This window comes from Lissotriton helveticus, chromosome 4_1 (assembly GCF_964261635.1).
Source record: "Lissotriton helveticus chromosome 4_1, aLisHel1.1, whole genome shotgun sequence".
NCBI classification, from domain to species: domain Eukaryota; kingdom Metazoa; phylum Chordata; class Amphibia; order Caudata; family Salamandridae; genus Lissotriton; species Lissotriton helveticus.
In genome coordinates, this window is record NC_136063.1 from 987,497,191 (window position 1) to 987,511,978 (window position 14,788).

Sequence of the window (14,788 nt, forward strand, 5' to 3'; positions counted from 1 at the left end):
TACATAACCCACTGTCTGGGTATGTTGTTTCTTATGTTCCTGTCCTTAGAGTGTGTTTACATAATCTCGGAAAACCCCATTAATGGACCCGTGTAGGCATTGCATGAAGTTTTCATTGAGGTATCTAATACTTATCTGTTCTGTTATTTCATGTACCTAGATCACATTTTGTATCAGCAATGTCTGGGATTGAGTGACTCTTTGGATCACAATTTGTTTGTCTGGATTATCTCTTTTCCAATACATCCATTTCTACCTTCAGCTGTGCACTCACTCCTAACACTTTAATCAGACACTTCTCTTAACACCACTTTATGCAAACTTTGTTGAGGATTTGCCATTCTCTTAGAAGAATTGTTGTTTATTTATGTGCCAAGGCCAGGATTCTGAGCTTTCTATCTTTCTTTTCCCTCCTTCCATGTCTCCGTATTGCTTTCTGTGTTTTTCTGTCTCTCTTCCTCGTCAACGTCATTCGGCATCATGAAAATTTTGGGATTCCTTTCTCTTTGGGATTCAATTATGTGCCACCTTGTCATTGGACTATGCCGTGGCACTTATGAGGGCTCCACTTATAATACGCATTATTTATTGCACACGTGTTTTTCCCATTCCTTGGGTATCTGTTTTTTTACAGATATGATAAGGAGCACACCACTCCCAATAGAGAGGCCATAGAATATTTAATGGTTGTTGAACAGTGCTACCTGGGACTGGCTTCTGCCATTCCTGGGTTGGCTCAACATTGTGCATCTTGGCTTTAAACAGTGCTTTTAAGGACTGTGCTTATGTTGTTCTAGTTTGCTTTAACACGGACCATACAACATGTTTTACTGTGTAATAGGAAGTATAATCTCCTCACCACAGCCTCATGTCCTGGTAGTCACTAGATGCCCATTAGTCAAGCGAGCAGGCTTACCATCAATCCACTCTGCCTTCATTGCTTTGGTCTGGAAGAAGAGAAAGATGACTGTGATGAGGGAAGCAAAGGGTTTTGGGGGTAGGTAAACAAAATTAAGTTTGTAAGTATGTTCCAGTACTCTACTCAGCAGCGAGGACATCCTGTGAGTCCAGAGAAATGGAGCTCTAGACAACCTCGCAACAGAGACTTGATGTATTGCTTGTACTGATACATATTGGCCAAAACTAAAAAGCCCTACAAAGCTACACTGTGGGAACCTCGTGTTGATTATAATGGTAGGATTATGTGATAAAGAACATCCCAGTTGAAAGGAAAGTCCACCTTGTTGTGTGCATTATACAGGCCTGTATCTTTCAACTATTTCATAAGCTGGTTAAATGCCTTTTACTATCATAGCATACTTGCATCTATACTAACCTCTTTTGCATTGTTCCCCCATCCTAAAATGTAAATACATGAAAGATACTAATGCTGGAGAACCAGAGTTACAGGTAAGTAATTATTTTCCTTCCTTGGTATCTCCTGCTTTGCTACTTAGTCACAGACACTTAGCACTGAAAGTGTTGTTTTATTGCCTGCAAATAACTGTGTCTTTTTCTACAATTTATTCCACCAGCCACATATCGAAGAAAGCAACATTATAAGTAATAAATATGTCACTTGAATGGCATCCGATGTGATCGATGTTTTATGTCCAGCAGCTGCAATGTATGAAAAACAGATAATGAAAAAGGATGATGCATTATGCAATCCACAGCTGCTGAAATTCAGAAGTTATATCTCAAAGCGGAGCACCAACTTCACAGCAAAGTCAATTCAAAATACTGATACTGTAAGCCCGCAAGACCATGATGATGTTTCCCTCAGAAAAAATCCCAGAAATCTTGCCATGAGAACAGAAAATCTAATTTGAACGCCCAGTTCCCAACCAGACCCAACAGTGCTGCAGAAATTGTATTCTCGCCTAAAGAAGAGCCAGCAATATGCAAACTGCTAGGTATAGCTAATGAATACTGTAGCCGCCATTCACTTGAAAATTGTGCAAATAAAGGGAAGAAGAAATCAAAAAAGGTTTTGGAGAAAATATTTCAAAATCAAAAATACTGTGCAAACATAATAGAAGATGTTTTATTTAAACGTATTCAGAGAATAATTACAGATTCGGAACGTTTGCCTTGTTCAGGGCCCTATTTTGTTGCAGGTAACAAGCACGATTTCCCACAAGCTCCCAGTTCTGATCTTAATGTTATGTCATGCATTCAAATACTAAAATATGAAAGATCAAAATCAGAATATAGACACATAGCAGAAATATCTGTTAACAATACACTTCAAAAAGTACACTCTGTCATGTTATCAGAAATACAAGAGAAGGAGTCTTCTGTAGAAAAACATAGCAGTGATAGTAAAATACATCACAGTGAAACATGCTCCTCACAAATTTCCAGTATTCTTGACTTTTATGAAATGATGTTCAGGTAATTTCAGCGGTCAGCGACGATTCCAAGACAAGAACTTCCACAGCATTGACAGGCCATCCTTTCCAGAACACAAATGTGCGTTCAATTTCAGCAGCAGAGGAACTTATTCAACTGGTTCTTGCTAAATCCAAGCTGTCTATTTCCTCTAGACTAGAACTAAAGGCAACAACAAGGTCAAGCATCATGCACAAATGTGAATCATCTGCCAGCTGTAACAGAAGATCTGAAGTATGGTGCACAGGAGACCTCTTATCATTTGGCCTAAGTCAAAACCAATTCGGCACCATGCCAGCAGTAAAAGAGAAAATTCTATCTAAAATAAACTTCACTAACCCATTGCTAGTTTTCCCTATTTTGTTTTTGTAGCAAACAATTTAGGAAAATTGTGGAATGTATACATGTTTGCACATCTGTTCTGGAGCTGTATTCAAAATCTGCATTAAATGCCATCTTGAATGTCGCCGAGAAAGAGCTCAAAAAAGAAGATGTAAATGTTCCAGGAGCAGATGCTGCAGTTGAAATAGTTAGTTACCTCATAGAAGGTTTGCATTATGAAAATAAAGGAGGTTTTTGTTCTAATAAAGAATTCAACCAATGGACCTCTTCAATATTTTACCAAGATGTCATTCTTACCTTGGATCATTGAGTTCCGTAGTGGCTAAAATGAAGACAACCACTGGGTTACAACCAACACATAAAAAGACAGATGACCTGGGGAATGCTCCTTTAATCACAGATCAGCTAAGCTTTTGTGCCATAAATGCAAACAATAAAATGCAGTCACACACCTATGACCATTTGGCCCAGTTAAAGTACTACAAGAACACATTTTCCCCTCAGCAAACAACATTATGAATGCTTGTACTGTAAAAAACGAGTGCATTAGAGGAGAAATGAACAATCTTTTTGAAAGCAAAAAAGATAAACCTCATGTTACAAATATTCCTACAAAATTTGAAGTTTGTAATAACAAGGCATTTGATGTTATACAAGTACCTGCTGATAACATTGTGAATTCTAATAGAGCAGGTGTCTCCCATGCTAACACCATCAATGGAATGGGAAATATACATGAGAGAATAGTTCAAGCAATGATGCAGATGCCTTATGAAGCAGGTTAGGGATTTGAGACCTGGATGCAAAACAAATGCTTTAAATAGAAGTGCAGGGGAGAAATGAACACCTGAACAAATTCTTGCTTTTCCCCAACAAAACAACGTACAAAATGATTCTAAGAAGAAATAAGTGTTACAATTTGATCACATAAAAAAGAGCGAAAGTGGGCTGACCATTACCAATGACAATAGTAGCAATGCAATTCCATCTGAATTTGGAGACAGCAGAGTGACATATTCTATAGACAAATCTTTTGGACTTCAAACTCAGGGTGTAAGGGCAGAGCACAGGACAAGAGAGAACACTCCCATGGCAAATTTTGACAGTAATTTAGGTCAATTGCTGAACACATTGGTGAACTTTGCACCCCACAAGCTATTAGCTATCATATCAAATGGGATTTTGAATGTGTCTTAGAAAAGACCATCAGAACTGGTGACTTGGAAAGTGACTGATCAAAATACACAATTTCCTTTCTGAGGAAAACCATTTGTTAGGCTTACTCATGATTGTTACAAGAAAAAATGAAGACAAACTCTTTAAATTCATGGTCTCTGCTCAATTCTGAAGATCTTGTTCGGCTGAAATTAGCAACAGAGCAATATTCAATGAACAATGGAAGCACCAAACCTGTCAGAGACTTTGATTCAAGCCAGTCGACAAATGCTATTTTGGCTGCTGAAGACCCCTCTTTCGGCAATAACAAAAGTGCAATTTCTTATCGTTCACCAGCAAATGACATGGATGTTGTAAATGAAAATATTGAAAATGATTTGAACAAACATTTCACATTATTTCAGAATGTGCTGAAGAATCACAAGGTGATGCAATGTATTCAATTTGATCAAAACAATTGCCAAATACCTGTCACCCCAATTCATCTCAGTTCATACATGAGCAAGCAGAAGCTCTACCATGCAATGCTTTAGGAAGTAAGCCTGGAAAAGCTAGAACCTCCAAATTTCAGATACAGTTTCTGCAAAATTAACAACACAACTTTTGAAACATGTTTATCAACAATGAAGGTTGAATCAAATGTGTCTTCTGTTAGTGAAGACATTTCTGAGAGCTTAATTAAGTCATTGAATGATGTGTTCCAGTATGTAAAGGAGAAAAAAACGTACTCCTCCTACACCTGCTAGTAATTCAGATTCTACTTTATCCGAGCAATCTGCATCACGATGGTGTACAGCTCCTAATTCCTCCAATTCAAGAAATACAGAAAGCACATTGAAATCAAAACCACGTGTAGACATGGCGAAGGCAACATAGATGGTACTACAAGACAGAAGCAACTATGCATAAAAAGAAAAACCAAATCAGATCATGCAGAAAAATATATGCTATTCTGGTTTTCCTTTGCAGAGAGAGGTTGATGGCACTGGAAAGGATATAGTCACGTGGGATCAAATGAAACACCAAACCTTTTGCCAGGAGCAGTTATAAAACTGGCATTTATTGATGAAAAAAAAATAGATTTGACAAGTATCAAGATAAAAAAAAAAATTCAAAAGAACTTTGAGTTTTCCAACTCCTTTTTTAGGATCAACATTTGAAGATGCTGTAAAATGTTTGTTTCACTATGCTAGCAATCATATGAATAATGAAAAATCCAAAATGTGCACAAATAAGAAAAATTAGGAACATCTATTGAAAGGAGATTTTTATGACAACGCTTCAGGACCCCTGTCAATTTATATGAATAATATAACTCCTGGTTCGCTATTACTGTCCATGAATAAAAAATAATCTATGACATTGACCTTTCTGTGATGGCGCTTCTGTCAGAGAAAGCAGCTGACATCCTTAAAGACCAGCAAAACAAATTAGACTTGAAATGGCTCTCTGGAGAAATTGTTGTCATTGCCATTGAAACACCAACAATAGGTTTATGCAGAGATGTTTCCCTTCCATCTACATTACCCCTATGTTTCAAAGAAGGTGGCTCAAGTAAATCATGTCAAAAATACAAGCACTAGTCTGTGTGTGGGGCCCCTTACAGTTGGTAATTAGTGTCATTCAGAAGAGAGCACTGTAACAACTGTGAACTGCTTTCCTTCAACAACACTAAAGACAAACACACCTGCTCCTCCCCCAACAGCAGAGGTTGACTGAACAAAGGAGGATAACAGTCATGGGACTTTTGAATGTGATGCAAATGACCCAAAGTGTGATAATGAATCTCGTGACAACTCAATGGATCAGGTCAAAACCACTTTTCTTGATTATAAAAAGTCAGTGGAAACTAAATTAGGTGATATTGCTATTCAACTTGTGAATATTATCTTTCCTTCAAGACCTAGCAGTTCCCAAAATATAGGTGAAAAGGTGATAAAGATGGAAAGAAATGCAGTACTGATGGTAGACCAACTACTCCGGGAATTAAAAGACGAATATTGGGATTCAATAGATAAAACATTTGAGCAGTTTGTATATTGAAGAGCAGAAGTCCAAAATGTGGTGCAATCAGTGTACAACAAAAAATACAAAGAGGTGGAGTTCCCACATGCATTACAAAATAAATTAAAAACAGAGAATTCATTTAATGCTCATAACCTTGACAATTCAATTATATTGGAATAGATTTATGAACGTCCAAGGTCAGTTGTTTCTTCCCTTTCCGAAGAGTTTTCTGAAGAATTGAAAAGTGCCTCCCTGTGTGGAACTGATTCATCTTATAAGGTTTATTCTGCATCTCTCCTGGAAAATATTATTTGCAATCTTTTAATTAGGATAATAACAATGGCTGATGTCCCTACTTATGTCAGGAATAATAATAACCTACAAGAAGATAAGTGCTGGGAGATGATGGCAAAATTATTTTGTTCTATAGAGATATACCTTAAAAGGCAACACCATTCTGTGATGAAGCTTCTGTCAGAGAAAGCAGTTGACATCCTAACAGACCAGCAGAATAAATCAGACTTGAAATGGCTCTCTGGAGAAATTGTTGGCATTGTCATTGAAACACTAATGACAGGTTTATGCAGAGATGTTTCACTTCCATCTATATTACCCCTATGTTTCAAAGAAGCTGGGTCAAGTAAATCATGTCAAAAATACAAGCACTAGCCTGTGTGTAGGGCCCCTTACAGTTGTTAATGAGTGTCATTCAGAAGAGAGCAATGTAACAGCAGTGAACTGCTTTCCTTCATCAACACTAAAGACAAGCACACCTGTTCCTCCGCCAACAGCAGAGGTTGAATCAATGAAGCAGGATGATAACAGTCAAGGGACATTTGAAGGTGATGCAAATGACCCAAAGTGTAATAATGAATCTAGTGACAACTCAATGGATCAGGGCCAAACCACTTTTCTTGATTATGAAAAAGTCAGTGGAACCAAACTAGGTGATATTGTTTTTCAACTTGTGAATACTATCTTTCCTTCAAGACCTAGCAATTCCCAAAATACAAGTGAAAAGTTGATGAAGATAGAAAGAAAAGCAGTACTGCTGGTAGACCAACTACTCAGGGAATTAAAAGAAGAATATTGGGATTCAATAGATAACGCATTTGAGCAGTTTGTATAGTCAAGAGCAGAAGTCCAAAATGTGGTGCAATCAGTGTACAACAGTAATTACAAAGAAGTGGAGTTCCCACATGCATTCCAAAATGAATTAAAAACAGAGAATCCCCTTACTGTTCATAACCTTGCCAATTGGATTATATTAGAATTGATTTATGAACGTCCAGGGTCAGTTGTTTCTTTGGAGTCATTGTCTTGCTCTGAGGATATTTCCTTTCCCGAAGAGTTTTGTGAAGAAGAATTGAAAAGTGCCCTCCTAAGTGGAATCGATTCATCTTATAGGGTTTACTCTGCATCTCCCCTGGAAAATATTCTTTGCAATCTTTTAATTAGGATACTAACAATGTATGATGTCCCTACTTATGTCAGGAATAATAACCTAAAGGAAGACAAATGCCGGAAGATGATGGCAATTTTTTTTTTCTATCGAGTTATACCTTAAAAGGCAACACTTTGATGTGATGAAGCTTCTGTCAGAGAAAGCAATTGACATCCTAAAAGACCAGCAGAATAAATTCGACTTGAAATGGCTCTCTGGAGAAATTGATGGCATTGCCATTGAAATACTAACGACAGGTTTATGCAGAGATGTTTCACTTCCATCTACAATACCCCTATGTTTCAAAGAAGCGGGCTTAAGTAAATCATGAAAACAATACAAGCACTAGCCTGTGTGTGGGGCCCCTTACAGTTGTTAAAAAGTGTTATTCAGAATAGAGCAATGTAACAACCGTGGACTGCTTTCCTTCAACAACACTAAAGACAAATACACCTGTTCCTCCACCGACAGCAGAGGTTGAATCAAGGAAGGAGGATGATAACAGTAATGAGACTTTTGAAGGTGATACAAATGACCCAAAGTGTGATAATGAATCTAAGGCCAAGCCACTTTTCTTGATTATGAAAAAGTCAGTGGAACCAAACTAGGTGATATTGTTATTCAACTTGTGAATATTATCTTTCCTTCAAGACCTAGCAGTTCCCAAAATACAGGTGAAAAGGTGATGAAGATCGAAAGAAATACAGTACTGTTGGTAGACCAACTACTCAGGGAATTAAAAGAAGAATATTGGGATTCAATAGATAAAACATTTGAGCAGTTTGTATATTGAAGAGCAAAAGTCCAAAATGTGGTGAAATCAGTGTACAACAGAAATTACAAAGAAGTGGAGTTCCCACATGCATTACAAAATGAATTAAAAACTGAGAATTAACTTATTGTTCATAACCTTGCCAATGCAATTATATTAGAATTGATTTATTAACGTCCAGGGTCAGTTGTTTCTTTGGAGTCATTGTCTTGCTGTGATGATATTTCCTTTTCCAAAGAGTTTTGTGAAGGAGAATTGAAAAGTGCCCCCTGTGTGGAACTGATTCATCTTATAAGGTTTACTCTGCATATCTCCTGTAAAATATTCTTATCAATCTTTTAATTAGGATACTAACAATGTCTGATGCCCCTACTTATGTCAGTATAATAATAACCAAAAGGAAGACAAATGCTGGGAGATGATGGAATTTTTTTTTTTTTAGAGTTATACCTTAAAAGGCAACACCATTCTGTGATGAAGCTTCTGTCAGAGAAAGCAGTTGACATCCTAAAAGACCAGCAGAATGAATTAGACTTGAAATGGCTCTCTGGAGAAATTCTTGGCATTGCCATTGAAACACTCATGACAGGTTTATGCAGAGATGTTTCACTTCCATCTACATTACCCCTATGTTTCAAAGAAGCTGGCTCAAGACAATCATGTCAAAAATACAAGCACTAGCCTGTGTGTGTGGCCCCTTATAGTTGTTAAAGAGTGTCATTCAGAAGAGAGCAATGTAACAACCGTGAACTGCTTTCCTTCAACAACACTAAAGACAAACACACCTGTTCCTCCACCAACAGCAGAGGTTGAATCAACAAAGGAGGATGATAACAGTCAAGGGACTTTTGAAGGTGATGCAAATGATCCAAAGTGTGATAATGAATCTAGGGCCAAATCACTTTTCTTGATTATAAAAAAGTCAGTGGAACCAAATTAAGTGATATTGTTATTCAACTTGTGAATATTATCTTTCCTTCAAGACCTAGCAGGTCGCAAAATACAGGTGAAAAGGTGATGAAGATGGAAAGAAATGCAGTACTTCTGGTAGACCAACTACTCAGAGAATTAAAAGAAGAATATTGGGATTCAATAGATAAACATTTGAGCGGTTTGTATATTCAAGAGAAAAAGTCCAAAATGTGGTGCAATCAGTGTACAACAGAAATTACAAAGAAGTGGAGTTCCCACATGCATTCCAAAATGAATTAAAAACAGAGAATTCACTTATTGTTCATAACCTTGCCAATTCGATTATATTAGAATTGATTTATGAACGTCCAGGGTCAGTTGTTTCTTTGGAGTCATTGTCTTGTTCTGAGGATATTTCCTTTCCCGAAGAGTTTTGTGAAGAAGAATTGAAAAGTGCCCTCCTGTGTAGAACCGATTCATCTTATAGGGTTTACTCTGCATCTCCCCTGGAAAATATTCTTTGCAATCTTTTAATTAGGATACTAACAATGTATGATGTCCCTACTTATGTCAGGAATAGTAACCTAAAGGAAGACAAATGCCGGGAGATGATGGCAATTTTTTTCTTCTATCGAGTTATACCTTAAAAGGCAACACTTTTCTGTGATGAAGCTTCTGTCAGAGAAAGCAATTGACATCCTAAAAGACCAGCAGAATAAATTAGACTAGAAATGGCTCTCTGGAGAAATTGATGGCATTGCCATTGAAACACTAACAACAGGTTTATGCAGAGATGTTTCACTTACATCTACATTACCCCTATGTTTCAAAGAAGCGGGCTTAAATAAATCATGTAAAAAATACAAGCACTAGCCTGTGTGTGGGGGCCCCTTACAGTTGGTAAAAAGTGTCATTCAGAAGAGAGCAATGTAACAACCGTGGACTGCTTTCCTTCAACAACACTAAAGACAAACACACCTGTTCCTCCACCGACAGCAGAGGTTGAATCAAGGAAGGAGGATGATAACAGTCATGAGACTTTTGAACGTGATACAAATGACCCAAAGTGTGATAATGAATCTAAGGCCAAACCACTTTTCTTGATTATGAAAAAGTCAGTGGAACCAAACTAGGTGATATTGTTATTCAACTTGTGAATATCATCTTTCCTTCAAGACCTAGCAATTCCCAAAATACAGGTGAAAAGGTGATGAAGATGGTAATAAATACAGAACTGTTGGTAGACCAACTACTCAGGGAATTAAAAGAAGAATATTAGGATTCAATAGATAAAACATTTGAGCAGTTTGTATATTGAAGAGCAGAAGTCCAAAATGTGGTGAAATCAGTGTACAACAGAAATTACAAAGAAGTGGAGTTCCCACATGCATTACAAAATGAATTAAAAACAGAGAATTAACTTATTGTTCATAACCTTGCCAATTCAATTATATTAGAATTGATTTATTAACGTCCAGGGTCAGTTGTTTCTTTGGAGTCATTGTCTTGCTGTGATGATATTTCCTTTTCCGAAGAGTTTTGTGAAGGAGAATTGAAAAGTGCCCCCTGTGTGGAACGGATTCATCTTATAAGGTTTACTCTGCATCTCTCCTGCAAAATATTATTTGCAATCTTTTAATTAGGATACTAACAATGTGTGATGTCCCTACTTATGTCAGGAATAATAACATAAAGGAAGACAAATGTCGGGAGATGATGGCAACATTTTCTTTTTCTATAGAGTTATACCTTAAAGGCAACAAGTAATTATTGTAGAAAATACTGATAAAGTGGCATTTCCAACAATAGAGGACAATGTCATTGAAAATACAGCCTCAGCATATATTCTGAAAGCCTAAGTAATTCATTAGAAGTTATTGTTCAAATGAGTGAAGACATTAGAAACAAAGTAATTAGCAGCATCGGAAACAAAACATCATGGAACAATTTTAATTCAAATTACTTTCATTGCATATTTGACGGTGATTATATTGTTACAATTGCTTCCATATTGGCTGTGAACATCATGCAGTTATATAATGCACAAAGAGTACAGAAAGAAGCATATTGTGCCAGTAGTCAACAATATTTGAAAGTAGTCGGCGATCTGATCATTTCTCAATTGAGCCGTGATCTCCAGCTCATGGTTTCTGGCCAGGTAGGTTTTTACATCTGAAAGTGTGACAAGAAATTCAATTATGAGTTAGCAATGTAATTTATTTTAAGATCACATTCATTTTAGTCTTATCCTCTTTTTCAAAATTTGAAGACAAATATGTTTTGCTTTTCTTGCATATTAAGAGGCTGTCATGCTGTCTATATATCTAACAGCTGTCCTGAGAACATAGTTCTATTTGCATATATTTATTTTCCACAAAGACACTGAAGGGGGGACAGAGAAGGCAGGTCTCCTTGACAAATTCAAATAAACTGAAGGAAAATGGCCCTCTCTGAAAGGTCACTCCAAACCATTTGTTTTCCTCCTCCTCTTTTTTTGACCTAGTTTTTGTTGGCTATAGGCTCTGAGCACTTTACCACTGCTAACAAATGCTAAAATGCATGGGCTCTCTTCTCAAAACATGGTGTAATTGGTTTACACCTTTTTGGTATATTTCATTTACTTGTAAGGGATTATAAAGTGGTATACCATATACCCAGGCCCTGTGAATTAAATGCTACCAGTGGGTCTGCAGCACTGATTGTGTCACCCACACAAATAGCCTTTCAAACCATTCCCAGGCCTGCCATTGCAGGGCCTGTGTCTGCCACTTTGACTTGACACTTAAAATGACTTTCCAAACCTTAAACTGCTCTTTTATTACACATACGTCACCCCTAAGGTAGATCCTAGGTAGCCATATGAACAGGGTGCTGTGTAACTGAAAGGTAGGACATGTACGTTTTAGTTTTACATGTTCTGGTAGCGACAAACAGCTACATTAATTTTTCAATACTGTGAGGCCTACTCCTCTCATAGGCTAGCTTTGGAAATTCCATAAAACAATCCAAAGCTGTAATTCCTGATTAGAAAGGGGTAGCTGTATCATGTTTCATATCTTTGGAATGGTAACGATAAATCCTCTTATTCCAATTATCATCAAAAAAACAACTCAATGACGAGGAAAGAGTAGAACCTTCTTTATTGGAGTCATCGTCTCTCCAAACAGCCAACGGTCGTCCATGAACATTCTAAGGCAAACTCCTAATGGAAAATTCTAAAGGCAGGGGAAGGGGGGGAACGGGTCAAACAAAATATAAAGACTGTAAGGAGTGTGTCCAACTCGAGAACAGAATACACCCAAATATAGTTAGATTACAACACCTCTTTACTATCAATGTTAAGTTTAACATTACTGTTTTAGAAATGCCACTTTGCGAAAGTGGACATTTCTCTGCACGTATTGCTCTTTGTGCCCGACAGCCAGTTTTCAATACATGTCTGGGGTGGGCGACAGCTACATTTTGTACATTCCCTTTAGGCAGCCACAACACAGGAAGGATAGGTGTGTCTGAGTACCCATCTACATACATCTGCACTCTGATGACCTTGCCCTGGGCGGGATGGAAGGGAGGGGCTAACACTTCACTTGAATACACTGTGTCTTGTCCTTACACAAAGGATTTATTACCCCCACCCCCACCCCACACACACACACACACAGGTAGCTTGGCAGACAGGACTGGGTTGAAAGGTACTCTTGTGCACTAAAGAGCTGCTTTGGAGTCACCCCCACATCAAAGACAGTTGTGGGTATAAGTACTTGGTCTCTGATCCCCTAACATCAGACACTACTGGACTTGTAACTGAAGCTCTGCCAGAAGAACTGCTGTGCCGCTTAAAGGGTTCAACTGGACTGCTGATCAGGAAGGCCTGATTTTTCGTTTCCTGCCCTGTTGCCTGCTGCTCTCGGACTCTGCTGAAGGAGAGCTGTACTCTGCCTACACTCCATGTGATATCTCTAAGGGCTTGCCTCCTGTTGCTTGAGACTACTACTGCTCCTCTGCCTGGCTTACTGGAAGTGGCCCAGATGCTTGCAACACGGATTGCAGCCCATCTCCTGTCTGAAGAAGGGACACTATTGTCCCGAAATGCATCGGGCTGCTGTCAAGAATTAATTAATCTTTGATTAAATTGCGAAAAAATGTTTTGTGTAGCACGACTGTACAGGGTTCATGAAGCAATGAACCAATGATTGTATACAATTCCTTGTTAATTGTTGTTTGAATCAGATGTATATATATGTCTGCACATTATACACCATGAATTGCACAAAGACATGAATAACAATGAATAATAAGTGCATTTTGGAAAAACTTATGTAGTTGATATCATTATTGGTTAATCACGATCTTTGTTTATTAGGGTCCCTCTGGACCACTCATGCACAGTGCGCAGCATTCCCTGCCTGGTTAGGCAGTACTACTATTACCCAAAAGATGCCATTTGACCCGCTCAAATGACTTCACAGCATCAAAATCCATAAACCAGATGTGTAGGTAGCCATAGTGTTTTGCCTCCACCAAATAAAATGGCTGCTAAATTACAATAAGGAGTATTTTGACTGCTTGGAATAAATCCATGATGCCAATGTGTATCTACATCATCACTATCCTGATTAGTTCTATGTTCAATAATTGGTTATCAATTTTATAATATGATCATAGAATAGATATAGGTCAACATGATTTTATGCTTGAAGGAGACTTACAGCCTGATTTAGATTTTGGGGACAGGTTACTCCATCACAATCGTGACGGATATCCCATCTCCCGAAATATAAATTCAAAAGGATATTATGGGATTTATATTTCGGCGGATAACAGATCTGTCACCATTGTGACGGAGTAACCCGTTTGCTGAAATCTAAATCATGCCCTTACTCTTTTCACAAAAATCATCATGCAAGCATTCTTCCAGGTTTCTGAGGATGGGCCACTAGACCTTATTTCTAGATGGCTGTTGAGGAAATTAGGTCCAATTTCTGATAGTAGGATTTTGTATAGCTCACTAGGTAATACATCTTTGCCTAGAGGGATTGCATGTGGGCTATCTCTAATGTTCTTGAAAAGTTGCTGCATGAATCATGTTGATGTGTTAACTTAAACACGTTTCTTTGCTGTATGAAGGTAACAATTGCATTGTGAATTATATAATTAGTATTGCATTAGTGTAAAGCTCAGAACAAAATTGGGCACAAGCAGACACTAACCCAGCAGAGGTAGTTAGATATTCCCAGCAGAGGTAGTTAGATATTTCCGTCTCTACCATTCATGTCTAAGTTAGTTCATGATGTGATATATTGCAGTGTTTGAGCAGCAGAGAATGATTACATTTTGTCTCCTTGTTCAAATTGCAGATATCTTGTGTTCTGCAGTATCTAATACATAGTGCTTTAATCTTGAATTTCAAGCCATATTCCAACATATAGAGGAGTGTTTAGCAATGATTAACTGAGCATGGGTATATTCCATTTCCGTTAACCTAGCCAATAACTGTACATCCACCCCCTGAGAAAGCTTGGCTTCCTTGTAGAATATTTATGAGGGAAGGCACAGATACTGGCTTTCATAGTATTCCATACAATACTAGCTCTGGCTCTATCCAAGTTTATGGTTAGAAATTCTTAGGCAAACAATCTTAATTTTTGCATTCATATCTTATCCTGCAATTAAGCTTTGGGGAAGGCCCATCCTAGCTTTGCATGTGATTGTCATTTACCTTTATGATCATGGGGGCGGGG

At 37.8% G+C, this 14,788-nt stretch overlaps 1 long non-coding RNA gene across 1 annotated transcript in view; it reads right to left on the reverse strand.

Annotated features, from left to right (window-relative positions):
• Window positions 1–2,031: 2,031 nt before the first annotated feature.
• Window positions 2,032–14,788, reverse strand: part of LOC144828951 (uncharacterized) — a 66,284-nt gene continuing 53,527 nt past the window's right edge. Inside the window, exon 3 of the long non-coding RNA XR_013610561.1 lies at window positions 2,032–11,219. This is a non-coding gene — a long non-coding RNA (uncharacterized LOC144828951). The remainder of the gene's footprint in view (window positions 11,220–14,788) is intronic.